Source organism: Bufo gargarizans, chromosome 7 (assembly GCF_014858855.1).
Source record: "Bufo gargarizans isolate SCDJY-AF-19 chromosome 7, ASM1485885v1, whole genome shotgun sequence".
Classification (NCBI taxonomy): domain Eukaryota; kingdom Metazoa; phylum Chordata; class Amphibia; order Anura; family Bufonidae; genus Bufo; species Bufo gargarizans.
The window spans coordinates 14,703,257-14,720,131 of NC_058086.1; positions in this window are offsets into that span (position 1 = coordinate 14,703,257).

Here is a 16,875-nt window from a genome sequence, read left to right on the forward strand (position 1 = left end):
GTCAGATGATCCATCACCATGGTGATGGAGCATGTGACGGACCATGTGATGAATGCAGTGACATCACCACAGGTCCTTTTCCTCAAAGAAGAAGACAGAAGAGAAGCCGGGCTGTGCGAACAAGTGGATTAAGGTGAGTTTTATAAAAAAAAAATGAACCCCTCCATCACTATTTTACTAAGCATTCTGTATTATGAATGCTATTATTTTCCCTTATAACCATGGTATTAGGGAAAATAATAATGATCGGGTCCCCATTCCGATTGTCTCCTAGCAACAGTTCCTGAAAATCGCACCGCATCCGCACTTGCAGCCCCATTCACTTCTATTCTATTCAAAGATAACAAAGGTTTTATTGTACTCACAAATTTAGAATTATTCACATGCACATAAAAATGCCCGACCCGGGTTTCACAATTAGCAGCCCCTGAAGAAGCTAATTGCGAAACCTGGGTCGGGCATTCTAATGTGCATGTGAATAATTCTAAATTTGTGAGTACAATAAAACCTTTGTTATCTTTGAATATCGAGGTAACTGCACCATCTCTCTGTTCTTTTTGTGAAGGTATTTTGACCCGGTGTTGGAGTCAGCGGTCGGTGGCTCAAGGCGGGATCTGATGACCGGCTGGAGGTGTATAGCAGCTTTCCTGTATGTGAACAACGTACCTGTGACTGTTACTTCCGAAAGCTGGATGCAAATTCATTTCCGGGATTTTGTTCCAACGACTTTCATAAACCACCAATATATAGCGCGGTTCCCGCATCTACTGTCCTGACTTAATGAGCCACTGCCTATTGCGGCGGGAAAGAAGCCAAGCCCCCCGTCAGAGATGGAGGCGGGCGAATTGCGACCTGAACAGCAGGAACAGCCGTTTGGATCTTATGGGCGCCGATAATTCGGGAACAGATGTGCGGGAACAGATTGGGGTGCGTTCCCGCCATTAATTGATTTGGCCCTCTCGCCAAGCACGCTTGAGGGCCCTGAGATTTTGTGCCCAGATTCTTAACCTCTTGAGCATCCAGTGTCACAAGAACATGACGCTGGGGAACAGCAATTAGTGTGTAATGAGGTGGATGATGATGAGACACAGTTGCCAATGACTCAACCACAATTACTGTCTCAAGAGGTTCCTGCCAAGCCCCCCGTCAGAGATGGAGACGGGCGAATTGCGACCTGAACAGCAGGAACAGCCGTTTGGATCTTATGGGCGCCGATAATTCGCCGCAGCCGCCCGCAAGCATCGCCGCCCTCCAAAGCCCCCTTTGCAACTCCCGTTGTCCAATGTGGTATCCACCGCATCGGGGATAGTAAGAGCAGAGGAGAAGGAGCGGGACTGCACACTGCAAATGCTCCCCTGAGAAATCTGTCCCCAGCCTGCGAATGTCCCCCCCCCCCCCCACAGCGATTCCGAGTTCTCGCAGCAAGAGTGTGTGGAATAAAAGGGAGGAGGGGCTAGGGCAGTGAGAGGGTAAATACTTCCTTTATGTGCCTACTCACCTCACCTTTTCCTCTTTTCTTCACCCTCCGGTGGTGGGCCAGCAGGGGCACCCCCTCAGCAGCTGGCACATCAGTGGCAGGCGCTGGAATGGTGGAGGGTTACCTGATTTGGGAGACCCTTGGCTGGTGGGAAGCAGGGGAGCAAGGCTGCCCTGGTCCTCTTTTCTTCTTGGGGGAGGTCGGCTGGTGAGGAAAACCAGACACCGAACTCGCTCCCTGGGTAGACAGAGTACCCCGGCTACACTGTTTCCCTTAACCTAAAAAGGGAAAAAAGGAAAAATAATAAAGCATGATGCCCTGCAAAGGTCTGCCTCTTGCGACACTAAGCTAAAAACTGAGTTGCTCTCTCCAGGCTGGAGGGGGTATAGCCTGCAGGGGGGAAGCTAACATTTTTTTCAGCCTAGTGTCGCCTCCTAGTGGCAGCAGCAGCTATACCCACGGTCTTGTGTCCCCCAACGAACAAGTGAGAAATAGAAACTGTTGATGAGGTAGTAAAGGCATGTGTAAAGGCATGTGTTGTGTTACACAACTACCTCCTCATAAAAGAACCGCTAACTGTCCAGGAGATTCCTAAAGATAGTGCGTTGGCCAGTATTGAAAGTTTTAGACCGCGGACCACTGTAGCAGTTTTCAGGATGAGAGACTCCTTTGCTGAATATTTCTGCTCCGATGCAGGAAGAGTGCACTGGCAGGAGCAAGTGATTTAAATTATTTGTGGGGGGGTTTTCATGAAAAATTAAGTCAATTTGAATACATTCTTGATGCAGTTTGGTTGCGTGCTTATATTGGTGGATGTATACAGTAGTGTATATTGCTTTTCAAAACCTGTTTTGTAAAATTAGTAGTGTTGAGCGAGCATGCTCGGCCGAATACCTGTTCGGCTCGAACATCGCTATGCTCGGCACATGGTGGTACTCAGCGGAGTACCGCATGTGCTCAAGCGCCATGCTCGAGTCTTCTCCCCACTCGGTTTGTGGCTGCTAAGCAGCCAATAAACGTGCAGGTAAGTACTGCCTTCACTGTAATGCCAGTAACCATGTTGGCTACTGGCATTACAGTGATTGGCTGACTGGAACGCGTCATCGGGTGCTATATAGCACCCAATGACGCGGATTCGGCTCATTGCGAGTCAAGGAGAGCTGCCTTTAAGCGACAAATAGTTTCGGGAGTGTGATCGCAATATATTCGATAGAAAAACTTTCAAATGCCCAAAAAACCTTTTAAGGACTATTGTGTGTGGTGGCATGCTGGCAGCAATATAATTTAGCCAGCAAATATTTTTTTCCGATACTTTACAATACTTTTTCGATAGAGGGTGTCTGCAGTGACTTGTGACATCTGTGCTGCAATACCTTCTGTGTGGCAGGGCCAGATATTGGGAAAAATATTACTGACAACAAATATATATATTTTTTCCATAATTTATCCACAATCCACACTTTGCCTATAAATGGTGTCTGCAGTGAATTGTCACATCTGCGCCGCAATAGCGTGTGTCAGGGACAGATATTGGGAAAAATATTACTGACAACAAATATATATTTTCCGTAATTTATCCACACTTTGCCTATAAACGGTGTCTGCAGTGAATTGTCCCATCTGCGCTGCAAGCGCGTGTGTGTGTCAGGGCCAGATATTGGGAAAATATTACTGACAACAAATATATATTTTACACAATTTGCCTATAAACGGTCTCATATAATATTTAATATGAAGAAGGCGAGCATTAAGGGACGGGGAAGTGGCCGTGATGCTGATGGTGCATGCAGAAGCCGTGGCCCTGGGCGCGGTAAAACTGTGCCTGCTGCCAGAGCACAAGAGAAACAATCATCCAAGATATCTAGCTTCATGTCCCAGTTTGCAGGGCGGCTCAGGACACCACTCTTGAAGTCAGCCCAGTGTGAGCAGGTGATCGGTTCGATTGCAGCAGATAGTGCTTCCAGTCGGTTAAGCACCACCCTGTCTTCCACCAAGTCCAGTCTCAGTAGCCAGGATATTCCGAAGACCTCTTTGCATCGCCATTAATTGATTTGGCCCTCTCGCCAAGCACGCTTGAGGGCCCTGAGATTTTGTGCCCAGATTCTTAACCTCTTGAGCATCCAGTGTCACAAGAACATGACGCTGGGGAACAGCAATTAGTGTGTAATGAGGTGGATGATGATGAGACACAGTTGCCAATGACTCAACCACAATTACTGTCTCAAGAGGTTGAGGAAGAGGATGACACACAGTTGTCAATCACTGAGGTTGTGGTTAGGTCAACAAATCAGGAGGATGATCGGAGTGAGGAAGTGGAAGAGGAGGTGCTGGACGACGAGTTCGCTGACCCAACCTGGGAAGGTGGCAACAAGCAGAGCGAGGAGAGCAGTACAGAGGGGGAGGGATCTGCAGCTCTGCAACAGGCTGGAAAAGGCAGTGGGGTGGCAAAAGGTAGAAGGCAGGCACCACCGAACAGGCCCGCAACTTTTCTATGGAGCACCCCCTTGCATAAATCTCCCTTGCTAAGGGGTAGGTGTTCGGCAGTATGGCGCTTTTTTGAGGAAAGTGCAGACGAATAGAAAAGAATAGTAGTTTGCAACCTGTGTCACACCAAAATGAGCCGTGGAGTGAACACTAGCAACCTCACCAATACCAGCATGATCTGTCACATGGCATCAAAGCACCCTAATAGGTGGGCCGAACGCCTGGGTCCACAATCTGGGTCTACGGGTCACTCCACTGCCTCCTCTTCCCCTGTGTTACGTGCTGGCCATTCTGCTGTCCAAGACGCAGGCCGGATGCCTCCCACCCTGCACCTGGACCTTTGCAAGCACCATCAGCGACCACATCCACTTCCCTGTCCCAGCACAGTGTCCAAATTTCATTACCCCAGGCATTTGAACGCAAGCGCAAATATCCAGCCACCTACCCACAGGCCATAGCACTAAATGTGCAGCTTTCCAAATTACTGGCCCTGGAAATGTTGCCATTTAGGTTTGTGGACACTGAGGTCTTCCGCAACCTTGTTTCGGTGGCCATCCCTCGTTACGCAGTCCCCAGTTGCCACTATTTTTCAAGGTGTGCCGTGCCAGCCTTACACCAACATGTGTCCCTTAACATCACACGTGCCCCGACCAACGTAGTTACTGGGAAGGTCCACTTAAACACGGACACATGGACAAGTACTTTCGACCAGGGGCGCTAAATTTCCCTGACGGCACACTGGGTGAATGTTGTGGAGGCCGGGAGCGACTCGTACCCTGGGATGGCACAGGTGCTATGGACACCAAGGATTGCGGGCCCTACTTTCATTAGGATTTCCGCCAGCACCTACATTAGTGGCTCCAACCCCCACCTCCACCTGTGAATTATCAGTGTGCAGCACCAGTCAGTAGCTGGAAGCAGTGTAGCATTGCAGTGGGGAAGCGGCAACAGGTCATGCTAAAGCTGATCTGCCTAGGTGACAAACAGCACACCGCTGCAGAGCTGTGGCAGGGGATTAGAGACCAGACTGAGCTGTGGCTCTCGCCATTCAACCTAGAACCAGGCATGGTTGTGTCTGATAATGGCCGTAACTTGGTGGCAGCTTTGGAGCTGGGCAACCTTAGACACATTCCATGCCTTGCCCACGTATTCAACCTTGTGGTTCAGCTATTTCTGAAAAAATCTACCCCAATTTGCCTGAGCTTCTGGTGAAGGTGCGTCGCGTGTGTGCACATTTCCGCAAGTCACTGACAGCTTCAACTGGTCTGTCAACGCTGCAGCAGCGATTGAAATTGCCAGCTCACCAGCTGTTGTGTGACGTGAGCATGCGCTGGAACTCCACGTTCCACATATTGGCCAGGCTTTGTGAGCAGCAGAGGGCAGTTGTGGAATACCAGCTGCAACATGGTCGTCAGCTTCCACTATAAACTAGCGAGGAGTGGGCATGGATGTCTGACCTCTGTGAGGTATTACGCAACTTTGAGGAATCAACACAGATGGTGAGCGTCGATAACGCTATTATCAGTGTCACCATCCAACTTCTGTGTCTTCTCAAAAGCTCGCTGCTCAAAATTAAAGATGACGCTGTGCATGTGGAAGAGGTGGAAATGGGGGAAGACATTACACAGGTTGATGATAGCCAGACCACCCTCAGTTTGCCTTCTCAATGCGAAATTGGAGGCTGAAGAGGAGGAGGAGCAGGAGACGGTTGCCTCAGCTACAGAGGGTTGTACCCATGGAAGTTTAATTCCATCTGTTCAGCGTGGGTGGTCAGAAGAGGAGGAGGAGATTGGGAGTGATCCTTCTGATGACAACAGCGAAGTCTTGCCTGTTGGTACTCTGGCACACATGGCTAACTTCATGTTGGGCTGCCTTTCCCACGACCCGCGCGTTATACACATTTTAAACTACACAGATTACTGGTTGTTCACCCTTCTCGACCCCTGCTACAAAGAGAACTTCTCATCTCTCATTCCTCTGGTGGAGAGGACGAACAAAATGATGCAATAACAGAAGATCCTTGTTGGAAAATTGCTCCAAAACTTTCCATCTGACAACGCTGGCGGCAGAGTCCGTACTTCCTTGGCCAACCGAGGAGGGGAGACAAGGGGAACACACAGCAGTTCCAACAGAGGCAGGGCAACACTCTCCAAAGCCTGGGACAGTTTCATTACACCCTGACAGCACCTTCACCCTGATGTGTGGCTTACTGCCACAAGGAGAGAAACATTTTGGAAGATGGCGAAGCAGTACATAGCAGACCATGTCAGCATCCTCAATGATTCCTCAGTGCCTTACAACTACTGGGTGTCCATGCTGGACATGTGGAACGAACTGGTGCTCTACACTTTGGAGGTACTGGCCTGCCGTGCCGCCAGCGTTTTGTCTGAGCGCGTATTTAGTGCTCCTGGTGGCATTATAACAGATAAGCTTATCCGCCTGTCAACTGAACATACTGACAGGTTGAGATAAAAATGAAAAAGGCCTGGATTGACCATGACTTCTCGACTCCACCAGAGGAATTCTGATGAACATAAAGGCACTTTACATGTGTTGTTTTTAATGTAGTTAATAGACTGAATTCCCATGCACCCCTTCCACCACAAACATGGGTATATGGTTGAATCTTCCTTTTCTCATCCTCCTCTTCCGTCATATCAACATGCATTGCTTATTCGTCACATATAATGCCCTCGCATATATGGCCTTCGAATATAATTTTTTAGAGGGTCCACTCAACAGCAGGCCCTTACATATAATTTCTTAGAGGGTCCACTCACCAGCAGGCCCTCACATCAATTTTTTTACAGGGTCCGCTGACCAGCATGCCCTCACATATAATTTTTTACAGGGTCCGCTCACCCGCAGGCCCTCACATATAATTTTTTACAGGGTCCGCTCAACAGCAGGCCCTCACATATAATTTTTTTACAGGGTCCGCTCACCTGCAGGCCTGCAACTCAAATCATTTACAGGGTCAGCTCACCTGCAGGCCCAAACCTAAAATCTTTTACAGGGTCAGTGTCACGAGGGTGTCAAGAGCCACGTCTGACTCCGTTATACCCGGGGTCAGGAAGTCGCAGCGGGTGGCTGCGCGCTCTATGTCTAAAGATCACGTTGCTTCTTAGTGATTGTTTTCTGTGTTTGCCTTGCTATCCTTTTTGTCTCACTCAGGGATCCGTAGCTTCTCCTCCTCAGCTGTTTCTTGTCTGCCACTCCCAACCTCCTTATATTCTCCTCTCACACTTCTCTAGTTGCCAGTTATAGAGCTTCCTGCCTGGACTTCTATACTGACCCACTGGGGCTGTGAATCCTGGTTGTTCCAGAGTGCTACCCTCCGGATCCCTGCTGGGCTTTTTGTTGTCTCCTGTCCACCTGGGATTATATGTTGAGTCTGTATTGTCTGTCCTCCCCTTGGTGTTTTCCTTTAGAGCTAGTGGTGCGGACTAGTGTTCCCACCGCCCTGTTCACTATCTAGGGCTCATCTTAGGGAAAGCCAGGGTTTTAGGCACGTGATCGGCGTACGGGTGAGGAACCCGTCTAGGGACGTCAGGGCAGCCAGGTGCCAGCCGCAAGGTGAGTCAGGGGTCACCACCTTCCCTCTCACTTGGGCAGGGCCTTCCTCTTTCCCTCCCTCTGTGTCACGTATGTGATAGTAACGCCGATCGTGATAGTCAGCTAACTTGCAGGCCCGCAACTCAAATCTTTTACAGGGTCAGCTCACCTGCATGCCCGCAACTCAATGTAAATGAGGCCCTCCTTTATGTGATATACAGGTTGTATCGGAGTGCCTCTTCCTTGTACAAACCGGATTCCCAAAAAGTTGGGACACTAAACAAATTGTCAAAACAAACTGAATGCAATGACGTGGAGATGGCAAATGTCAATATTTTATTTGTAATAGAACGTAGATGACAGATCAAACGTTTAATCGGAGTAAATGTGTAATTTTAAAGGAAAAATACTTTGATTCAAATTTTCACGGTTCCAAAAATCCCCAAAAAGTTGGGACAAGTAGCAATAAGAGGCTGGAAAAAGTAAATTTGAGCATAACGAAGAGCTGGAAGACCAATTAACACTAATTAGGTCAATTGGCAACATGATTGGGTATAAAAAGAGCTTCTCAGAGTGGCAGTGTCTCTCAGAAGCCAAGATGGGTAGAGGATCACCAATTCCCACAATGTTGCGCAGAAAGATAGTGGAGCAATATCAGAAAGGTGTTACCCAGCGAAAAATTGCAAAGACTTTGCATCTATCATCATCAACTGTGCATAACATCATCCGAAGATTCAGAGAATCTGGAACAATCTCTGTGCGTAAGGGTCAAGGCCGTAAAACCATACTGGATGCCCGTGATCTCCGGGCCCTTAAACGACACTGCACCACAAACAGGAATGCTACTGTAAAGGAAATCACAGAATGGGCTCAGGAATACTTCCAGAAACCATTGTCAGTGAACACAATCCACCGTGCCATCCGCCGTTGCCAGCTGAAACTCTACAGTGCAAAGAAGAAGCCATTTATAAGCAAGATCCACAAGCTCAGGTGTTTTCACTGGGCCAGGGATCATTTAAAATGGAGTGTGGCAAAATGGAAGACTGTTCTGTGGTCAGACGAGTCACGATTCAAAGTTCTTTTTGGAAATCTGGGACGCCATGTCATTCGGACCAAAGAGGACAAGGACAACCCAAGTTGTTATCAACGCTCAGTTCAGAAGCCTGCATCTCTGATGGTATGGGGTTGCATGAGTGCATGTGGCATGGGCAGCTTGCATGTCTGGAAAGGCACCATCAATGCAGAAAAATATATTCAGGTTCTAGAACAACATATGCTCCCATCCAGACGTCATTTCTTTCAGGGAAGACCCTGCATTTTTCAACAAGATAATGCCAGACCATTCTGCATCAATCACAACATCATGGCTGCGTAGGAGAAGGATCCGGGTACTGAAATGGCCAGTCTGCAGTCCAGATCTTTCACCTATAGAGAACATTTGGCGCATCATAAAGAGGAAGGTGCAACAAAGAAGGCCCAAGACGATTGAACAGTTAGAGGCCTGTATTAGACAAGAATGGGAGAGCATTCCTATTTCTAAACTTGAGAAACTGGTCTCCTCGGTCCCCAGACGTCTGTTGACTGTTGTAAGAAGAAGGGGAGATGCCACACAGTGGTGAAAATGGCCTTGTCCCAACTTTTTGGGGATTTGTTGACACCATGAAATTCTGATTCAACATATTTTTCCCTTAAAATGGTACATTTTCTCAGTTTAAACTTTTGTTCCGTGATTTATGTTCTATTCTGAATAAAATATTAGAAGTTGGCACCTCCACATCATTGCATTCAGTTTTTATTCACGATTTGTATAGTGTCCCAACTTTTTGGGAATCCGGTTTCTAAATTTTGGCAGCACTTGCACTTTACATACAAGTAAATATACAGGAAAGAATGCAAATAAAATATATATAAAATATTTCAAACAGCCTTAGGTAAGTTGCCTTTCTTTCGGTGCGTCGCAAATTCCAGTAGTGAAGTGGGCAATGTTCAAAAAACCTTGCAGTTGGAACCTCGTGTGAATGTACTTCACTATTGGTGGCACCTTGATTTCTCATAAGGTTACCTGGAGGAGAGGTGTTCGCTTACCCATATTCAAGAAATTCCTGTGAGATCTGGAAAGGAGGTTTTTTCAGCTCTGTCCAGGTGCAGCACGGTCCTTTAAAAGAAAACATACAGGAAAGAATGTTTTCAATCCATTTTTCCTATAAAATCGATTTTTTACTTTGGTTTTGTGCGTAAAACCTTAATTAGATTGTGGGTCTGGTGATCACTTTAAGGCCTTTTAAGCAGCATCAGCATGGTGATAAAAATGAGTGGCAAGGTGACATACTGTGGAGATGGCAGCATGAGGAGGCTACAAAGTGGCACAATGACTGAGTCTGGATAAAAGACTAAGGCCACAGATTGTTTAGAAAGATGCAGATTGAAACAATCTGTGGAACTGTATGACTGTCACCTGCAGATGAATGCAGACCAGGGGCGTAGCTATAGGGGAAGCTGCAGCTTTGGGGCAATGACCCAGAAGGGGCCTATCCAGGAGGAGGACTAAAGGATTTGGTCAGGGCCCCCTCAACAGTTTTACACAATGAAATTCTATACATTGACAGTATAGACAGTGTATAAAACAGAGGGAACAGCTGCCGGCCCTGGTCTGAGAGAGCGATCTTTACTAGCCACAGGAATGGGGGGCGGCATGAAAGGAAGAGGGTCTCTAAAAAATTACTGTGGGATGGAACCCCATTAAAAAATGTGCTGTGGGGCCCAGTCATTTCTAGCTACACCACTGATGCAGACCACAAAAGCAAGTTGGGTTTATCGATTCCAAAACCTTAATTAAATTGTGGGCCTGGTTATCACTTTAAGGCCTTTTAAGCAGCATCAGCATGGTGATAAAAATAAGTGGCAAGGTGACATGGTGTGGATATGGCAGCATGAGGAGGCCACATAGTGGCACAATGACAGAGTCTGGATAAAAGACTGAAGACACAAATAGTTGAGAGAGATGCAGGTGGAAACAAATCTGTAGAGCTGTATGACGGTCACCTGCAGATTAATGCAGTCATCAAAATCAAGTTGGTTTTGTCAGTTCCAGCTCAGCTCACCAGCAGGCCCGCACTTAAAATCTTTTACAGTGTCAGCTCAGCTGCAGGCACAAAACTCAAATCTTTTACAGGGTCAGCTCACATGCAGGCCCTCGGATAAAAATTTTTAGAGGGTCAGCTCTGCTGCAGGCCCTCGCATATAATGTTTTATAGGGTCAGCTCACCTGCAGGCACTCGCATATAATGTTTTACAAGGTCATCTCATCAGCAGGCCCGCACCTCAAATTTTTTACAGGGTCAGCTCACCTGCAGGCCCGCAACTCAGGCTGTCTTGCTTTGAAGTAGTAGCCGTTTATCAGGCTTCCTCTGCGAAATCAAACAGTGATTCCCCGTTAACGGTGGTCACCATGTTAGGCGCATAAAAGAACATCGAAAGTTGATAGAGAAGATATCCAAATGGATCGGGGACGTGCGATCAGGCAGAAGTTATCTAGAATCAACAAAGCGGCAGCAGGGCCTCTCCTGTATAAGGTTTCCTCATCCAAAATACCGCAGTGACATTCCCTCTAATTTTTTATTACTCATTCCAATAACAGGGCATCTTAAGAGTCCTGTATTAATTATCATCACTACCTCCACGAGTCGGGAGTGTGTGATTTGCGTGACACTTCTTGCCTTCCTTGGATGTGTTAGCTGTTTCTCAGGCTCCCTCTCCGGAATCAAACACTGATTGCCCATTACCCGTACTTTACAATGGGTTTGAGCTGAAAATTACATCGAAAGTTGATAGGCCAGACACCCGAATGGATCGTCGCCATCACGGGGACGTGTCATCGGCCCCGGTTAACTAGAGTCACCAAAGCGGCAGCAGGCCACCGCTCATAATGTTTTAGATGGTCAGATCAGCAGGCCCTTGCTCCTAATGTTTTTGAGGGTCACCAGCAGGCCATCAATCATAATTTTTTAAGTGTGTGTATGATGCCCTTATATACAAGGAAATAATGTTTTTTTTATAAATTTTTCCTCTAAAAATTGATTTTTCCCGCCCTTGGTTTTGTGGGTATTATTGTCATTATGTGAAAGTGGTGCACTATTTGGACAACATAGTTCCCAGCAGCGACCAGCGAATCCAAGATGCATCCATACATCCTCCCCATTCTGTTACAGAACCATTTTGTGGTGTTACCAACAATTTCTGAAATTTTCTTATGAACCAGACACCCTCCCTTCTTCAGAGCAGGGGGTACTCGGGTTCTCCCATTGACTTCCATTATACTTGGGTGCTCAGTCGAGCACCCGAATATCACTATGTGTTCGGCCTGAGCACCCGAGCACTATGGTGCTCAATCAACACAAAAAATGTGTTTGTTTCATAAACTTTTTTTAAAACCATACATTGAGTCTTGTTGCATATATTGATCTCCCCACGCTGGAGGAGCGACAAATACTTGTGTTGCTCTGCCAGCGCTGGGAGATTATGTCAGGCCTCTATTCTATACACTACTGTTTGTCAACATAATCTCCTCACGCTGGAGGAGCGACAAATACTTGTTTTGCTCCGCCAGTGACGGGAAATTTTAAGAGTTTCAAAAAAACAAAACAATTTTGGATCCACTTGTTTAAAAAACCCTTTAACCACTTCCCATCTGGGCCATTTGCCCCCTTCCTGACCAGGCCTAATTTTGCAAAACTGACATATCTCACTTCATGTGGTAATAACTTTGGAACGCCTTTATTTATCCAAGTCATTCAGAGATTGTTTTCTCGTGACACATTGTACTTCATGATAGTCATAAATTTGAGTCAAAATATTTCACCTTTATTTATGAAAACATCCCAAATTTACCCAAAAATTTGAAAAATTCGCAATTTTCTAAATTTCAATTTCTCTGCTTTTAAAACAGAAAGTGATACCTCATAAAATATTTATAATTTAACATTCCCCATATGTCTACTTTATGTTGGCATCATTTTGGAAATGTCATTTTATTTTTTTAGGACGTTAGAAGGCTTAGAAGTTTAGAAGAAATTCGTCAAATTTTTAAGAAAATTGCCAAAACCCACTTTATAAGGACCAGTTCAGGTCTGAAGTCACTTTGTGGGGCCTACATAGTGGATACCCCCATAAATGACCCCATTGTAGAAACTACACCCCTCAAGTTACTCAAAACTGATTTTACAAACTTTGTTAACCCTTTATGCGTTCCACAAGAATTAAAGGAAAATGGAGATCAAATTTTAAAATTTCACTTTTTGGGCAGATTTTCCATTTTAATTCAATTTTTTCTTTAACACATCGATGGTTAACAGCCAAACAAAACTCAATATTTATTACCCAGATTCTGCGGTTTACAGAAAGACCCCACATGTGGTCATAAACTGCTGTATGGGCAAACGGCAGAAGAAAATGAACTCCACATGGTTTTTTAGATGCCATGTCCCATTTGAAGCCCCCTGATGCACCCTTACAGTAGAAACTCCCAAGAAGTGACCCCATTTTGAAAATTAGGGGATAAGGTGCCAGTTTTATTAGTACTATTTTTGGGTACATATGATTTTTTGATCATTCATTATAACACTTTATGGGGCAAGATGACCAAAAAATTGGTTGTTTTAGCACAGTTTCTATTTATTTATTTTTACAGCGTTCACCTGAGGGGTCAGTCAAGTGACATTTTTATAGAGCAGATTGTTACGGACGTGGCGATACCTAATATGTATACTTTTTCTCATTTATTAAAGTTTTACACAATAATAGCATTTTTGAAACAAAAAAATTATGTTTTAATGTGTCCATGTTCTGATAGCTATAGTTTTTTTATTTTTTGAGAGATTTTCTTATGTAGGGGCTAATTTTTTGCGGGATGAGGTGACTGTTTTATTGGTACCATTTTGTGGGACAAACGCGTTTTTGATCACTTGGTGTTGCACCTTTTGTGATGCAAGGTGGCAAAAATTGCTTGTTTTGACACAGTTTTTTTGGTTTTTTTTTTATGGTGTTCACCCGAGGGGTTAGCTCATGTGATATTTTTATAGAGCTGATTTTTACGGATGTGGCAATACCAAATATGTCTATTTTATTTTATTTTTTCTATTTTTACATTTATTTTTTTTATTCCTTACTTGGGGACCTTTTCTTTTTTTACATGTGAAACTTTTTTTTATTAGATTTTTTTCAACCCTTTATTTATTTTTATTTTTTTTTTACACTTTTCGTCCCCCATAAGGTCATACAAGACCTCTGGGGGACATTTGCTTCACTTTTTCTTTTTTTTTTCACTGTTGATTTCTCCTGTAACTGGGGCTGACATAGTAGCCCCAGTTACAGAAGAAATGCACCCCCCAGAGAGGCTGTACAGCGTGATTCTGCGCTGTACAGCCTCAGAGCAGGGCTGATCGAGGTCTCTGTAAGACCTCACACAGCTCCTGCACGCTCCGGTCCCGGCGGTCACATGACCGCCGGGCCGGAACAGGAAGCGCACAGCGCTTCCTGCTCTGCAGACACAGCGCTCGGTGAGCACTGTGTCTGCAGCAATCCGGAAGGCAGGGACACCTGGGCACTGTCCCTGCCTTCTCTCTGGGTTGCCCTGCTGTCACTGACAGCGGGCAACCCGTTCAGCAGCTGCACGATTAGCGTGCAGCTGCTATTTCTGAAAGGACGTTTTAAAACGTGCTTTCAGAAATAGAGGTCCACCCATAGGACGTTTATATCCTATGGGCGGACTTAAAGCGGTTAAACAAAAAACAAAACAAATACATTTTCAAATACAAATAAAATTTATTTTGAATAAATAATTTTTAGAAAATAAATATATAAAAAAACATAAAAATTTTTAAAACGTATTTACAATTGCCTATAAAAAGGCATGGGGGAAGTAGAAGAGTAAGGGGTGGAGGGCAGTGCACGGTAGTGCGCGGTTTTGGATCCCTCTGTCCTGTTGTTTTTCTGCCACTGTGGACAAATAAGTGCGTGTTGGGGGAAGTGCAACATAGGGAGTGTGGCGAAACCAACCTCGCCACGGTGTTTTGGAGGGGGCTGTTTACCAGCCTCCTGCCCTGGGATTATGGTCCCTTAAGTTATTGGGTCTTAAGGCACTTGGGACGGAGCCCTCTGTCCCTGGATTGCATCCTTTGCCTTACTTGCTTGGATGAAGCACATGGTGAGAACAATAGATAGCGGCCATTTTAACTCACAGACACTGCTTGACCCTCAACACGGAGCCTTGTCTCGTCATTGGGGGGATTCCCTGTATGCTGTTGTAGACTGATTGCCAGGAGTGTAAGCTGACTGATACGCTTTTCCTGTTCGTCGACTGACAGCTATTTGCGAGGTTCCAGTTTGGAGTACTATTTTGTATCCAGTTCGGGAGGTTGGTGTTCTGCAGTAGCTGTGCCTGTCTCTCGGAAAGGGGCATATCGCCTAAACAGATTTTAACCCCTTGTCTGCTGAAACGGTCCGTTACATTGGTGGCAAGCAGCGGGATCGTTCCTACAGCCAGAAGGACAGCTACAGGAGACACCATTTCTGTGGATTCTACAATTTAAAGGCAACGCATGTCCCAGTACAGCGACCCTAAAAGCACCAGGATGGAACCAGCAGTGTTATACGAGGAGGAGGACCTGGATGGCCGGGATGCATTAAGGAAAGGCATCTGGTACCAGGCCCTGGATAATGTACAATACCAGCGAGGTGAGTGTCTCCCCAGTGAAGAGCAGCGGTTGCAGAAGCAAGTGGCCCTGCGGATGTCCTTCCTGGGAGAGCAGCCCCTGGAGGAATGGGTGAAGGAACTAGAGCACCGGGTATGGCAGGAGCTATGGCTGGAGGATGCCTACCAGGCGCTTTGGTGGTATGTGGCACAGTTTATACCCTGGACAGCTGAGCATGACAAGCCAGAGGGAGAGGAGTTTGATGGTGCTGGCTTGTTATGGGAGTCCTTTGCAGAGCCTGACTTCGGGAGCTCTGCACAGTCCAGACTTCAGGACATTTTCTATGAGAGGGAGGCTAGGCATGAGTGGGATGACCCCCATGAGGTAGAGCAAGACCTGGCTCACCTAGCAACCCTGGAGTGGGAACTGGAGCAGGACTACCGAGATCTCTTCCACTCCATTGGGAAGGCTCAGCAGGACAGCAAGAAGTCAGACCCAGGTCCAGAGCCCTTCACCTGGGAGGATATTGTTGATGTTTACTGGGAAGAACCCCAGGTGGCCGGTGGAGATGGGACCGAGGTCTCTCCACCGGTCCTGCAGGGAATTGGGAGCCTAGTCTCCATTCCCCAGTGGCAGGCTGAGTTACAGGGGGCAGAGGTAGTTGTTCCTGCCCCCCAGCAGCAGCATGATTTTTTGGGAATTGGGAGCCTAGTCTCCATTCCCCAGCGGCAGGCAGAGTTACAGGGGGCAGAGACAGTCGGTCCTGTCCCCCAGCGGCAGAGTGTCCTACAGGGAATAGAGAGCCCAGTCTCCTTTCCCCAGCAGCAGGACAATGTATTGGGAGCGGAGGCGGTCGGTCGCCCTCCCCAGCGGCTGGAAGTATGTATGGGAGAGGAGCTCGCTACCCCTCTCCCCAGCGGCAGCTTAACGCACCAGGGGGAGACAGTAAGCCCCACAACAGTGCAGATGGGACCGTGGTCTCTGCACTTACAGCACAGGGGGTAGGGACAGTCGGTCCTGCCCCCCAGCAACAGGGCTGTTTAGCCAAAGGGGAGACAGTCGGTTTCTCCCTCCAACAACCAGACTCCAACCAGGCTTCTTCCGTGGTAACGCTGGCACCAGGGCAGAGTCCCGCTGATCCCTGCCCACAAAGCAACCTCTACTCCAAGCCAGGGAGCAACTCAGAGACCGGGAGTACCAGCTACAAATATAATCTTGGTGGATTCACTGGACAGAGACAGGCTACGAAATTCAGCAGGTCCAGTATTGGGTTGTGGGTGGGCTGCCAGACTAACTCAGGTACCAACCGGCATGAGGTCAGGTATCTGGTTAGTCTTCCCTGGGGGGGGGGGGAGAGATGTGTGGCGAAACCAACCTCGCCACGGTGTTTTGGAGGGGGCTGTTTACCAGCCCCCTGCCCTGGGATTATGGTCCCTTAAGTTATTGGGTCTTAAGGCACTTGGGACGGAGCCCTCTGTCCCTGGATTGCATCCTTTGCCTTACTTGCTTGGATGAAGCACATGGTGAGAACAATAGATAGCGGCCATTTTAACTCACAGACACTGCTTGACCCTCAACACGGAGCCTTGTCTCGTCATTGGGGGGATTCCCTGTATGCTGTTGGAGACTGATTGCCAGGAGTGTAAGCTGACTGATACGCTTTTCCTGTTC